Below are 12877 nucleotides of genomic sequence, written 5' to 3'. Positions count from 1 at the left end.
CTCAGTGCTATTCTGTGTGCTGTCCGTTGGAACCTGGTCCTGAACCTGTACTCCTGTGGACCAATCAGTGGCTGTACTCCTGTGGACCAATCAGTGGCTGTACTCCTGTGGACCAATCAGTGGCCAGTGCGGCCTATTTAAGCCAGCCCCTTCCCTTTTGCTGGTTGCTGGTTTGTCATCAGTTCCTGTATGTGCTTTATCCCTTGAACTAACCTCTTGACCTGGATTACCTGATTGCTTGACTACATACCCGACCTCGGCTTGTTTATCGGATTGCTGCCTTCTCTTACCCCTGACCCCGGCTCTGGACTTTGGACTCGCTTCTCTCTGTGAACCCTGATCCTGGCTTGAATCTCAGACTTGCTGCTGTCTCCATTCCCTGAACCTGGCTTGCTTCTTGGACTTCCTTATTCCTGCTCCTGATTGACTTCGCATTGGCTTCCGGCTTCTAACGTATCCTGTGGATTCCGGATCCCACACTTGTGATCTTCACCTCGGCTACTACCCAGCTACCCTCCGGTGCCGGTGCCTTCTGGTGCTTCCCTCTCTCTGTTTCCACCCTCAGAGGAAGGTTAGCGCCAGTCCGCAAAGGTGAGCCGTCCGCAGCATCTCGGTCTCGGTAAGTACGTGTCCTGATAGTACAAACCAGCCAGATGTCTGAGACCGACCGGGCGCGCTCACCTTTTGAGACCTTGTGCCAGCAGGTCTCCGCCTTGACGGACGCTGTGCAAAAACTTCAAGAAGGCTATCTCCAGATGGATGGCCGCCTACAACAACTTGCCATCCCACCTGGGCCATCTGCTGTACCTGCAGCCCCTCTTACTGGACTTCCCGCTCCTCAGGCCGCATTAACCCCAGCAGTTATGACCACGAACCCGGAACCCCGAGTACCCATTCCTGAACGCTTCTCGGGTGACCGTAGGAAGTTCAGAGCGTTCAAAAACGCCTGCACCCTTTATTTTGGTTTACAGCCCAGGACTTTTTGCTCTGAGGCGGTGAAAGTGGGATTTGTTATCTCCCTCCTCTCGGATGAACCCCAGGCCTGGGCCCATGGTCTAATGGAGCAGAGGAGTCCCGCTTTGGACACTATTGACGAGTTTTTTATTCACATGGCCAAGCTCTATGACGATCCCCTGCATTCATCCACTGCTGAATCCACCCTCCATAATCTGAACCAGGGTAGACGCCCAGTGGAGGATTACACCGCCGAGTTCAGGAAGTGGTCGGCCGATACTGGGTGGAACGAGTTGGCCCTAAAGTACCAATATCGCCAGGGTCTCTCCGAAGCCCTAAAAGATGAACTGGCACGTTCTGAAACCCCTGCTACGCTGGAGGGTCTGATCCAGTCCGCCACCCAGTTGGACCGACGCCTACGAGAGAGGCGTTCTGAACGTTTCCAGTCCAACCGTCTCAGCTGGGCTCCGCCACGTCTGCCTTCGGTGCCCACACCTCCTTCGGTTTCACCAACTTCTTCATTACCTGATCCAGAGCCTATGCAGCTTGGCTTAGTACGTCCGCCCCTCACTCCGGAAGAAAGACTACGCAGGCGTCGAGCCAACCTTTGCCTTTATTGCGGTGGGGACGGCCACTTTTTGCGCACCTGTCCGGTGAGACCCTGTAAGTTGAAACCTGCACCAACCCTCAATTACCATGTCTCGCATCTATCACAGACTTACGTTGTGCTTTTCCTTTCCCTGCAGCTTCCGGAAGGGGCAACCCGCCTACCGGCGATCATTGACTCGGGAGCATGCAGCAGCTTCCTGGACTTGGCCCTGGCCCAAAAGCTGCGCATCCCTCACCGCACTAAAGATACTCACCTTCAAGTCCACCTAGCGGATGGGTCACTTCCCCGTTCTGGATTGGTTACACATGAAACACTTCCCCTGCACGTCATCTCTGATCTTGGCCATCAAGAACATCTTCGGTTGGACCTCATCCCATCTCCCATGTTCCCCATCATCCTGGGACTCCCTTGGCTTCAGCTCCATCAACCATGTATCAATTGGCTCACCAGAGACATCAGTTTCACGTCTTCTTTTTGCCTTCAGCATTGCCTGCTACCTCCTCCTGATTCTTGCTCCACCCTCATTAGCCCACCGGAAAACCTTCTACACGTCCCTCCTGCCTACTTGGGGTACAAAGACGTTTTTGATAAACAACAAGCAGATTGTTTACCCCCACATCGGCCGTATGACTGCCCTATCGATCTCCTGCCAGGCTCTGAGATTCCCTTCGGCCGTATTTTTCCCCTTTCAGAAACTGAATTAAAGGCCCTCAAGGCCTACATCGATGAGAATTTAGAGAAAAAATTTATTCGCCCCTCCTCTTCTCCCGCTGGGGCTGGGATTTTCTTCGTCGAGAAGAAGGATGGCTCACTCCGACCTTGTATAGACTATAGGGAGCTCAATAAGGTCACCATTAAAAACCGGTATCCCTTACCACTCATCCCAGAGCTGTTCCAGCGTTTCCGCTCGGCCCGCATCTTCTCAAAACTCGACCTCAGAGGAGCTTACAATCTTGTCCGGATCAGGGAAGGGGACGAGTGGAAGACAGCGTTCAGATCTAGATTCGGACATTTCGAATACTTAGTGATGCCTTTCGGGCTTTGTAACGCCCCGGCCACTTTCCAACATTTAGTCAATGACATCTTTCGTCAGTACCTGGACGACTTCCTTGTTGTCTACCTAGATGACATCTTAATCTTTTCAGCTACGCTAGAATTACACCGGAACCACGTTAAAAAAGTACTTATGATCCTCAGACAACACAAATTATATCTCAAAGCAGAGAAATGTGAGTTCGAGAAGACTTCAATACAATTCCTAGGTTTCCTTATATCCACTGATGGGGTTGCCATGGACCCCCAAAAGGTCAAGGCAATTCAGGAATGGCCGGCTCCTACAGATAGAAAAGGTGTCCAACGTTTTATTGGCTTCGCCAATTTCTATAGAAGGTTCATTGTGGGGTTCTCCTCCATTGTCTCCCCCATCACCAAGCTTACAGGTCAAGGGAATCGGTTCCATTGGTCACGGGAAGCTCAGGAAGCCTTCATTAAACTTAAGTCAGTATTCTCTTCGGCACCCGTTTTACATCACCCAGATCCAACACTCCCATTCATCCTGGAAGTTGACGCTTCAGAGTCCGCCACTGGTGCTGTTTTATCTCAGAGACAGGGGCCAAAATCCCTCTTGCACCCAGTTGCTTACGCCTCCCGGAAACTTACTCCGCCGGAAAAGAACTATGATGTTGGGGATAGGGAGTTGCTTGCTATCAAATTCGCATTGGAGGAATGGCGGTACTTACTGGAAGGAGCTACTCACCCTATCATAATTTTTACAGACCACAAAAACTTAGAGTATTTGCGTTCCGCTAAGCGTCTAAGACCCAGGCAGGCTCGCTGGGCCCTCTTTTTCACGCGGTTTAACTTCCACATAACCTATAGACCCGGTTCAAAGAACGGTAAAGCCGATGCTCTTTCAAGAATGTTCCCGGAAACACCTAATACTTCAGAACCCAGCACTATCCTGAACCCTCAAAACTTTTTTCTGATCGCTCAATCAGACTTCCTCAATTCTCTTAAATTGGCATCTCGCCAATGTACAGATCCGGAAACCTCTTCACTTGTAAAACGGGAAGATTTGTGGTGGTCTCGAGATAAGATCTTCGTGCCAAGGGAAGTAAGACAGCTACTCCTGGGTACCTTCCATGACCTCAAGATGGCAGGCCATTTTGGAACACGTAAGACCTCCGAACTAATTGCTCGATCCTTCTGGTGGCCTAAGTGGCGGCGTGACTGCAAAACGTATGTGGCCTCCTGTGTCCGTTGCCAACGCAACAAGGGTCCTAACACCAGGGCCTGGGGTCTTCTCAAGCCACTGCCCATTCCGGAACGTCCATGGGCAGACATCTCAATGGACTTTATCGTTGACCTACCACCCTCTGAAGGGTTCACCACGATTCTAGTCGTGGTTGACCGGTTGTCAAAAATGGCACATTTTTTGCCCATGGTTGGCACGCCCTCAGCTTCCGATACGGCAAACATTTTTTTTAAAGAGGTCGTTAGACTTCACGGAGTCCCCAAGAGTATCGTATCCGATAGGGGTACACAGTTCACATCCAAGTTCTGGAGGGAACTGTGTAAGTCCCTGGAAGTGAAGATTTGTCTGTCCTCGGCCTATCATCCGCAAAGCAACGGCCAAACGGAAAGAACTAACCAGACCTTGGAGCAGTACCTCCGTTGTTTCTGCTCAGTCTCCCAGAATGACTGGCGTTCACTATTAGTATCTGCAGAATTTGCATATAACAACTCCATTCATGCCTCCACAAATCAAACACCGTTTTGGGCAAATTATGGCTTCCATCCTCCCTTCTTACCGGACTCCATTCCCGAAGCTTCTGTCCCAGCCGTCCAAGAACGGTTAGTATCCATTCAACAGAATTTCTCAAACTTACAAGAGGTGATGCAGCGGGCTCAGGAGGACTTTAAGAAATTTTATGACAAAGGTAGAAGGGACTGTCCCACTTTTGGGGTGGGAGAGAAAGTCTGGCTGTCCGCCTCTAATCTAAAATTACCTGTTCCTTCACAAAAATTGGGCCCGAAATTCATTGGTCCTTTCGAGATTAAACGCAAGATTAATCCTGTAGCCTTTGAACTGGCCTTACCTGATTCTTACCGGATTCACCCCGTATTTCATGCCTCACTTCTTAAACCCCTGGTCCCGGATCCTTTCCAAGGGAGAGCGGAGCCTCCACCTCCACCAATAGAGGTTGAAGGAGAAAGAGAGTTTGAAGTGGAAGCTATCCTTAACTGCAGGAAAAGAGGGAGACAACTCCAATACTTAATTAAATGGAAGGGCTATCCCCCGGAGGACAGTTCATGGGAGCCTTCCAGAAACATTCATGCCCCTCGGTTGATTCGGTCCTTTCAACGCGAACATCCTGAGTTAATGGACAGTTTGGGCGTCCAGAGTCCGCCCCTAGGGGGGGGCACTGTCAGGGCGCAGACCTTCCACAGTCTCTTTCCCCAGTTGGTCCTGGGTGGAATCGAACCCAGGATCTCTCCATTGAAGGTCCAGCTCTTTTGTCTCTGAGCCACTGCTCAGTGCTATTCTGTGTGCTGTCCGTTGGAACCTGGTCCTGAACTTGTACTCCTGTGGACCAATCAGTGGCTGTACTCCTGTGGACCAATCAGTGGCTGTACTCCTGTGGACCAATCAGTGGCCAGTGCGGCCTATTTAAGCCAGCCCCTTCCCCTTTGCTGGTTGCTGGTTTGTCATCAGTTCCTGTATGTGCTTTATCCCTTGAACTAACCTCTTGACCTGGATTACCTGATTGCTTGACTACATACCTGACCTCGGCTTGTTTATCGGATTGCTGCCTTCTCTTACCCCTGACCCCGGCTCTGGACTTTGGACTCGCTTCTCTCTGTGAACCCTGATCCCGGCTTGAATCTCAGACTTGCTGCTGTCTCCATTCCCTGAACCTGGCTTGCTTCTTGGACTTCCTTATTCCTGCTCCTGATTGACTTCGCATTGGCTTCCGACTTCTAACGTATCCTGTGGATTCCGGATCCCACACTTGTGATCTTCACCTCGGCTACTACCCAGCTACCCTCCGGTGCCGGTGCCTTCTGGTGCTTCCCTCTCTCTGTTTCCACCCTCAGAGGAAGGTTAGCGCCAGTCCGCAAAGGTGAGCCGTCCGCAGCATCTCGGTCTCGGTAAGTACGTGTCCTGATACGGGGATATCATTCTAATACCGTCACATGCATAAAGTCTGTTCCTGGTTAGGAACAAGGCCTGCATGAGAAGGAATTATCCCTAAACATTTTATCAAGCTTATCTAGGTATACGTACACTCTGTGAATAAATCTATAGTGTATTAAGCGATCCCTTGCAGATACTAGTCTACATACAGCCTCCCAATCCTCATCATTAAAAATTGGGCAATTCAGCTGTCCATAGCATGCTGCAGGGTTTGGTTGTTTGGTAGTTTTGGTGAACAGATATTTATAAATAGTAGACCAGGGCTTAGAAAGGTCTTCATCCCACAACATAGATTCCAGCTCAGAGGGGCGGAAGGTGGCCTGTGCAGGGCCAAATTGAGCGTAATAGGAATGCCTCAGCTGTATGTAACCCACATTTTTTTAGTCCACACCACAGGGTTCTCATATGCATAAAAGTGAGAGAGGTTGGAATTCTTCTATAAAGGTGTGCAAGGTGGCATGGTCCTCCAAACTCTATTCCATGGGTCACCCTCCAGGCCCATATAACAGATTTCATAGATCAGGTGTGGGGTGACTGGGGACCAATGTTGTATCTTGCCTAGGCCTAGGGTGGCACTTTGCAGGGGCGGGGCGGCAGGAAAAGAGTCCCCCCCGGCTTGCACTACACTTTTAGTGTAGTGTCAGTATTATAGGGCAAACTGGGCCGGGAGGCAAAACGGTCTGGTGCCCCCTTAAAGAGGCTGCACTGTTGCCGATATGATAATACCGGCAGGGCCACCATGGGGGGGACAGCACATACATATGTAGGGGGCCCGGATGGCGTACCCTAACCAATGAGTTGTTGTGCAGGTGGCCGGCGTTCCCCAACTCTTGGGGGGGGGGCGCTACTTATAGTTTTGACTGTTTTATCATCACAGTGGACCTCTGAGACAGATGCCATGTCGGGAGGCTGAAAATGTCTGGAAGAGAAAGTCAGCTGATGGGCGTGGGCCAGTAGAGTGAAGGGGGAGGAGCTCTCTACTGTGTGAGGAGACCCCATGCTGGGAGAGGCAAACAGTAAGTGAGAGGAAATCTCTGCAAATTAAGGGAATCAATTGCCCCCACTGGAAAGTTTTGGGGCGGGTCTTAAACAGTAAGAGGTATGGACTTCTCAGAAAGCGGTGGGTCATATTTAAATTAGGGGGTGCATTAGTTTAGACAGGCCTAGGGAAGAAGAAAACCCAAATACACCACTGCTGGGGACCTCTATGTACTAGATGGGACAATGCTTCATATGACCCTTCTACAGCTGCTTCCAAAGTCACCATGGCATCATCATCAGGGCTTGACAGCCACCTGTGTGCAGACACCAATTGTCCAGCAAGAAAATACCTGTACAAATTTTTGACCGCCAGATCCCCCTCCCTCCAAGGCTTGGCATTGCATGCCATTGCTGAGCCTATCATCTACTAAGACTCCCAGGTCCTTTTCCATTCTAGATTCTCCCAGAGGTTCCCCCCCCCCTAGAGATTAAATTTAGCACCCAAATGCATTACTTTATATAAACCCCATTTACCATGTGGTTGCCCACCCCATTATTTTATTTAGGTCTTCTTGTAAGGTTTCCACATCCTACGCAGAAGTTATTACCCTGTATAGCTTTATATTATCCACAAATTCGGAGATTGAGCTGTATATCCCATCCTCTCTACCATTTATGAATACATTAACCACTTAAGCCCCAGAAAGTTTACCCCCCCCCCCCCTTCATGACCAGGCCATTTTTTGGGATACGGCACTGTGCTTTTTTAACTGACAATTGCGAGGTCTTGTGACACTGTACCCAAATATATATATTTGTCTTTTTATTTCCCACAAATAGAGCTTTCTTTTGGTGGCATTTTATCACCTCTGCGTTTTTTATTTTTTGTGCTATAAACAAAAAAAGACTGACAAAAAACATTCCCAATAAAAAAATGTAAGAAATCTAATTTATTCATAAATTTAGGACAATATGTATTATGCTACATATTTTTTGTAAAAAAATCCCAATAAGTGTATATTGATTGGTTTGAGAAAAAGTTATTGCGTCTACAAACTATGGGATAGATTTGTTGATTATTAGCGGGGCTGCAATATTGCGGCGGAAACATTGGACACTAAGTGACACTTTTTGGGGACAGTAATACAGTGATCAGTGCTAAAAAAAAATGCACTCTCACTGTACTAATGACACTAGCAGTGAAGGGGTTAACACCAGGGGCGATCAAAGGATTATGTGTGCTCCTAGGGAGTGCTTTCTAACTGTGTGGGGGATGGCTTAACTGGAGGAAAGCAAAGATCTGTGTTTTGTTTAGCAGAAACACAAGGGGCCAGATTCAGATACAAATGTGTATCTTTAGGCGGGCGTAGCGTATCTCCTATACGCTACGCCGCCGTAACTTTGTGACGCGAGTATGGTATTCAGAAAGATTATGCGCCCGAAGTTACGGCGGCGTAGCGTATAAGGGCTGGCGTAAGCTTAGGCGTAAGCCCACCTAATTCAAAATTAGAAGATGTGGGCGTGTTTTATGTTAATTCAGTGTGACCCCACGTAAATGTCGTTTTTAACGAACGACGCATGCGCCGTCCGTGAACGTATCCCAGTGCGCATGCTCCAAATTACGTCAATGCTTTCGACGTGAACGTAACTTACGCAAAACCCTATTTGCGAAAGACTTACGCAAATGACGTAAAACGTAAAAAATTTGACGCTGGCCCGACGTCCATACTTAACATTGCGTACGCCGCATAGAGCAGGGGTAACTATACGCCGGAAAAAGCCTCACGCAAACGACGTAAAAAAATGCGCCGGGAGCACGTACGTTTCTGAATCCGCGTATCTACCTAATTTGCATATTCAATGTGTAAATCTCCGGAAGCGCCACCTAGCGGCCAGCGTAAATATGCAACTAAGATACGACGGTGTAAGAGACTTACGCCGGCCGTATCTTAGTAAAATTCTGGCGTATCTGGCGTATCTTGCTTTCTGAAGACGTAAATTCTATCTGAATCTGGCCCAAGATCTCCATCTTCCTCTCTGACAGAATGGTGGTCTGCCTTGTTTACATAGGAAGACCGCCGTTCGGCCTCTCCTGTGAACAATTGGTGGGTCCCGGTGGACATTGCGTCCGCTGGACCTGCTGATTGGCTCCCTCTGTGTCCAGTCACAGTGGGAGTGGGTCGCAGGCGGTGTGCGGCCCAGACCCTGTGCACAAAATCACCTATAGGCATGTGATTTTACACAGGAGGGACAGTATATCTGTGTGGGCGGTCTTTAAGTTTTTAAACAGAATTGGCCCCAGGACAGATCCCTGGTGGACCCCGCTTACCACACCAGACCATTCTGAGTACTCCCCAATTATCACCACCCTTTGGACCCACCCATGTAGCCAGTTTTTAATCCAGGTACTCACCCTATGGTCCATGCCGACAGACCTCCATTTGTAAAGTGAATGTTTGTGGGAAACTGTAACAAATGCCTTTGCATAAGTCCAAATACACCACATCCACAGGCCTTCCTTTATCTAGATGGCAGCTCCCTTTTTCATAGAACATTAATAGATTGGTCTGGCAAGAACCTCCATCCCAGTCTTAGTCCATAGGGTTCAATATTGAGTTAAATTAAATATTTTCCCCTAAAATGATAATCGGTTACTAAAATGGTACCATCATGTATTATGGGTATGCACTATAGTGGTATAGAAATATTGATACAAAAATCTAGCTAGGATGGGATTAAATTTAGGCTTATTTATTTATCTAATTTTGATGAGCACTGCAAGGAGAATGCAATATTTGATGAGTATTACAATTCATAAATCTATAAATTAATTATGGAGTTGAGGTCAGGACTGAAGGCCAGTCAAGTTCCTCCACCCCAAACTTGCTCATCCATGTCTTTATGGACCTTGCTTTGTGCACTGGTGTGCAGTCATGTTGGAACAGGAAGGGGCCATCTCCCACAAAGTTGGGAGCATGAAATTGTCCAAAATGTCTTGGTATGCTGATGCCTTAAGAGTTCCCTTCACTGGAACTAAGGGGACAAGCCCAAACCCTTAAAAACAACCCCACACCATAATCCCCCTTCCACCAAATGTTTTGGACCAGTGCATAAAGCAAGACTTTTGGGTGGAGGAGTTTGTCCTGCACAGAGTTCTGGCATCAACCTGATAGAACACCTTTGGGATGAATTTGAGTGGCGACTGTAAGCCAGGCCTGCTCATCCAACATCAGTGCCTGACCTCACAAATGCGCTTCTGGAAGAATGGTCAAACATTCCAATAGACACACTCTTACCTTGTGGACAGCCTTCCCAGAAGTAGGGATGAGCTTTATGTTCAAGTCGAACATGAGTTCGACTCGAACATTGGCTGTTCGCCCGTTTCGGCAAACAGCGAACAATTTGAGGTGTTTGTGGCAAATTTGGAAGGCCACGGAACACCCTTTAAAAGTCTATGGGAGAAATCAAAAGTGCTAATTTTAAAGGTTAATATGCAAGTTATTGTCATAAAAAGTGTTTGGGGACCTGGGTCCTGCCCCAGGGGATGCAAATGCAAAAACAAGTTTTAAAAACTGAAGTTTTTTTGGGAGCAGTGATTTTAATAATGCTTAAAGTGAAACAATAAAAGTGAAATAGTCCTTTAAATTTCGTACCTAGGGGGTGTGCATAGTATGCCTGTAAAGTAGCGCATGTTTCCCGTATTTAGAACTGTCCCTGCACAAAATGTCATTTCTAAAGGAAAAAAAGTCATTTAAAACTAGTCGCAGCTATAATGAATTGTCGGGTCCCGGCAATCCGGCAATACAGATCAAAGTCATTGAAAAAAATGCCAGGGGTCCCCCAGTCCATTAACAGGCCCTTTAAAAAAAAGGGGGTCTCCCCCAAATTCCATATTAGGCCCTTCAGGTCTGGTATGGATTTTAAGGAGAACCCTGCACCCAGATGAAAAAAAAATGGCGTGGGGTCCCCCCAAAAATCCATACCAGACCCTTATCCGAGAACGCAACCTGACAGGCCACAGGAAAAGAGGGGGAGGCGAGACAGCCGTTAACGTACCAGGCCACATGTCCTCAACTTGATGGGGACAAGGGCCTTATCCCCACAACCCTTGCCCGGTGGTTGTGGGGGTCTGCGGGCGGCAGGCTTATCGGAATCTGGAAGCCCCCTTTAACAAAGGGGACCCCAAGATTCTGCCCCCCATGTGAATTGGTAATGGGGTACCAATTGTACCATTGTACCCCTACCATTTCACAAAAGAAAGTGTCAACATTTTTAAAAACCACACAGACACGGTTGGCATAAGTCCTTTATTACAAATAAAAAAAATCAAAGATCAAAAAACCATTCCAGCAATGTAATTCAGTCTGTCCAGCGTTGTTCTCGATGTCCCGCGGTGATCTGATGTCCAGCAATGCTCCAGTCTCCACTCCACACGAAACCCCCATGACGCGTAAGAGGGGGCAGGGTCACACATCCACAATATTGGGTAAGCCCTGGCCTTCTCCGGCAAGCGGGGTCACCCGTCCACATCTTTGGGTAACCCCCAGCACCCTAAACTGGCCATACATGATACAATTTTCTAATACAATTCGTTGATTGATCCGAGAGAGCCAAAATACTAAGATTATTATTATACACAATTTATATAGCACCAACAGTTTATGCAGCGCTTTACAATGTAGAGGGGTGACAGCACAATTACAGTGCAATTCAATACAGAAGGTACAGGAGGCCCTGCTTGTAGAGCTAACATTCTAAAGGGAGGGGTTGGTGGTACAAAAGATAAAAGCTGCAGAGAATGATTTGATGACTCGGGGACAGTTGTTAGGTGGGTGTGGGATAGGCTTCCTTGAAAAAATGAGTTTTCAGGGATCTCCTAAAGGTGGAGGGTAGGGGCTGATCGGATATACCAGGGCAGGGAGTTCCAGAGGATGGGAGAGGCTCTGGAGAAGTCCTGAAGGGGAGCATGGGAGGAGGTAACAAGGGAGCTAGAGAGCAGGAGGTCCTGGGAGATCTAGCAAAGAAAAATGTATTTGGGTTTTGGCTGGTTAGCAACTTTCCAAGTTCTTGGTAAGAAAGGCATTTTTTTCTAGATAATGTCGCATGCTGGATCAAGCTCTCTGCTCAGCACCATGCAAAGAATCACAAAAAATAATGGGGAATGCCTAATGCAAGATTCATCATAACCTGAATCCAGAAGGATGTTCACTGTTATTTCTAACTGTCAACGGTCTATGGATTAGTGTCTATGGATGTTTAATGCCGGAAAACACTTTTGGGGCAGATCCACAGAGCAAGCATCTACTGATACGCTGGCATACTTTCAAATTTCCCGCGTCGTATCTTTGGTTTGAATCCTCAAACCAAGATACGACGGCATCTGGGTTAGATCCGACAGGCGTATGGCTTCGTACGCCTTCGGATCTTAGATGCAATACTTCGGAGTCCGCTGGGTGGAGTTTGCGTCGTTTTCCGCGTCGAGTATGCAAATTAGCTATTTCCGACGATCCACTAACGTACGCGCGGCCGTTGCATTCTCTTACGTCGTCTCTAGTCGGCTTTTTCCGGCGTATAGTTAGACTTGCCATGTTAAGTATGGCCGGCGTTTCATTTGAAATTTTTTTTTTTTTGCGTAAGTCGTCCGTGAATCGGGATGGACGTAATTCACGTCTATGATAAAAAAAATGACGTCCTTGCATCGTCATTTAGCGCAATGCACGGCGGGAAATTTCGGGATGGCGCATGCGCAGTTCATTTGGCGCGGGGACGCGCTTCATTTAAATGAAACATGCCCCCTAATCACCGATTTTAATTCCGCCACCAGAGATAGACTATGCCGCCGTAACTTACGGCGCAAAATCTTTAAGGATTCGAACTAAAGCCAGGTAAGGTACGACGGCGTAGCGTATCTCTGATACGCTGCACGGGTGTAGATCTCTGTGGATCTGCCCCTTTGTCAAGTAATCCAAAAATAGGCCTTATTTGATCATTGTAACACACCATGGTAAGTATAGTTTGAAAGCCACGTTCTATGCAATGGAAAGACTTGGTGCTTAATATAGAACCTGCTGAGAGTATGGGAAAATGATGATCAAAATAGAAAAATCCCAGCACAAACTAGCATAAAACAAAAT

This window comes from Rana temporaria, chromosome 1, assembly GCF_905171775.1.
Source record: "Rana temporaria chromosome 1, aRanTem1.1, whole genome shotgun sequence".
NCBI classification, from domain to species: domain Eukaryota; kingdom Metazoa; phylum Chordata; class Amphibia; order Anura; family Ranidae; genus Rana; species Rana temporaria.
Note: the sequence above shows the minus strand (reverse complement) of the source record.